Genomic DNA, 2500 nt, shown 5'->3' with positions numbered 1-2500 from the left:
GCTGCGTTCTTCATCGACACACGAGCCGAGTGATCCACCGCTCAGAGTTGTCATTTTTGAGGCATAAACCTTGCAGGGGGAGGAGACAAGTTTTCAGAGACGACGTTTCTTTATTTGGGACACGGGAACCCCCGGGCGCTACCCCCTTCCGCCGGACGGGGGAGACATTAAACCCCCCGCCAAGCCCCGAAGGGGAGAGGCGAGTTGGGTACCCGGAGGCGCGAGTGCGGGCGACCTCGCCGCGCTCACGTGGGCAACCGTTTAACGCCAACAAGGTAGGGGCCCCGCCGGGGGAGGGCGCGCAGACACTTGAAGCCGTAGACCCGTCGCCCTAAGGGTGGAGACGGGAGCGGGGCGGTCTGCGCGACGGCGTTCGCTTGACGGGGGACCCGGCGGCCCCGACACGGAGCCGGAGCCGGAGACCAGGGTTGACCGAGGCCGCGGCGTGGGACGCCGCCACCAAGGGATTTGCGCTTTGGGGGAAACCCAGCCCCGAAGTACCGGACGCCCGGACGGACTCCGTGCGGGGAGACCCCTCGGCATGTGGGAAGGGAAAGAAGATGGTGGGGAAAAAAAAAGAACCGGTCTTTTTTTTTTTTTTTGTCCCTTTTCCCGATCCGGCAATGATCCTTCCGCAGGTTCCCCTACGGAAACCTTGTTACGACTTTTACTTCCTCTAGACAGTCAAGTTCGGGCGACTTCCCGGCACCGCCAGGGACTCGGGTCGAGAGCCCCCGGCGTGCAGGTCCGACGACCTCGCTGGGCCGTCCGATCGGTAGTAGCGACGGGCGGTGTGTACAAAGGGCAGGGACTCAATCGGTGCTGGCTGGTGACCCGCGCCTACTGGGAATTCCTCGTTCGTGGGGAAGAATCTCAATCCCCAGTCCCAATCACGAGCGTGGGTTTCACAGGATTACCTCGGCCTCTCGGCTTAGGTGACGACGCCCGCTGACCCGCTCAGTGTAGCACGCGTGCGGCCCCGGACATCTAAGGGCATCACAGACCTGTTATAGCTCCATCTCACGTGGCTTCCGAACCACTTGTCCCTCTAAGAAGCTCGCACGCCGACCGCCAGAGGGCCGCGTAGCTAGTTAGCATGTCGGGGCCTCGCCCGTTATCGGAATTAACCAGACAGATCGCTCCACCGACTAAGAACGGCCATGCACCACCACCCACAAAATCGAGAAAGAGCTCTCAATCTGTCAATCCTTCCTGTGTCCGGACCGGGTGAGGTTCCCCGCGTTGAGTCGAATTAAGCCGCAGGCTCCACTCCTGGTGGTGCCCTTCCGTCAATTCCTTTAAGTTTCAGCTTTGCAACCATACTCCCCCCGGAACCCAAAGACTTCGGTTTCCCGGGAGCTGCCCGGCGGGTCATTTGCTATGGGTCGACGCCGCCGGATCGCTAGTCGGCATCGTTTACGGTCGGAACTACGACGGTATCTGATCGTCTTCGAACCTCCGACTTTCGTTCTTGATTAATGAAAACATTCTTGGCAAATGCCTTCGCTTCTGCGCGTCTTGCGCCGGTCCAAGAATTTCACCTCTAGCGGCGCAGTACGAATGCCCCCGGCCGTCCCTCTCAATCATGGCCCCGGTCCACAGAAAAACCCACAAAATAGGACCGCGGTCCTATTCCATTATTCCTAGCTTCAGTGATGCGGGCGGCAAAGGCCTGCTTTGAACACTCTCCTTTTTTCAAAGTAAACGCCTCGGACCCCGCGGGACACTCAGCCAAGAGCATCGAGGGGGCGCCGAAAGCCACAGGGCGCGGTCGGGGCCCCCCGCGTTTTTGCCGCGGTGCGGCGCCTCGCGGCGCGACCGCGGCGGAGGGGCCCCCGCCCGAGATCCAACTACGAGCGTTTTAACTGCAGCAACTTTAGGGTACGCTATTGGAGCTGGAATTACCGCGGCTGCTGGCACCAGACTTGCCCTCCAATGGCTCCTCGTTAAAGGGCTTAAAGTGTACTCATTTCGGTCGCGGCTCCTCACCAGAGGCCCGCACCGCTATTTATCGTCACTACCTCCCCGAGTCGGGAGTGGGTAATTTGCGCGCCTGCTGCCTTCCTTGGATGTGGTAGCCGTTTCTCAGGCTCCCTCTCCGGAATCGAACCCTGATTCCCCGTTACCCGTCGTCACCACGGTAGGCGCGTAGCCTACCGTCGACAGTTGATAGAGCAGACATTCGAATGAGACGTCGCCGCCGCGGGGGGCCAGCGATCGGCTCGAGGTTATCCAGAGTCACCAAAGCTTGCACGGTCGGGGGTCCCCCCCCGCCGCCGCCGCCCCCCCGGCAAAACCCCGCCCCAGCGAAAAGACGAACCGGATACCGCGACCCGGTATGCCCCGTGAGACGGAGAGAGCCCGGGGGGCGCGCGGGAGGGAGTTCCCCCTCGTGGGTTTTTCGGTCCTGATAAATGCACGCGTCCCCCCCGGAGGGGTTCGGCGCTCGTTTGCATGTATTAGCTCTAGGATTGCCACAGTTATCCAAGTAACGGGAGGA

At 61.2% G+C, this 2500-nt stretch overlaps 1 non-coding gene and 1 pseudogene across 1 annotated transcript in view; both read right to left on the bottom strand.

Moving 5' to 3' along the window:
- LOC146303979 (5.8S ribosomal RNA) overlaps positions 1 to 49 on the bottom strand; it is a 160-nt gene extending 111 nt beyond the window's left edge. The window contains exon 1 of the ribosomal RNA XR_014769672.1: positions 1 to 49. This exon is cut by the window's left edge and continues 111 nt beyond it. This is a non-coding gene — a ribosomal RNA (5.8S ribosomal RNA).
- Positions 50 to 621: 572 nt separating this feature from the next.
- LOC146303978 (18S ribosomal RNA) overlaps positions 622 to 2500 on the bottom strand; it is a 2008-nt pseudogene continuing 129 nt past the window's right edge.

This window comes from Lutjanus erythropterus, unplaced genomic scaffold (assembly GCF_056507025.1).
Source record: "Lutjanus erythropterus isolate fLutEry1 unplaced genomic scaffold, fLutEry1.hap2 Scaffold_186, whole genome shotgun sequence".
In the NCBI taxonomy this organism is placed as follows: Eukaryota; Metazoa; Chordata; class Actinopteri; order Lutjaniformes; family Lutjanidae; genus Lutjanus; species Lutjanus erythropterus.
The sequence above is the reverse complement of the archived record's forward strand: the minus strand, read 5'-3'. Positions and strand labels throughout refer to the sequence as shown.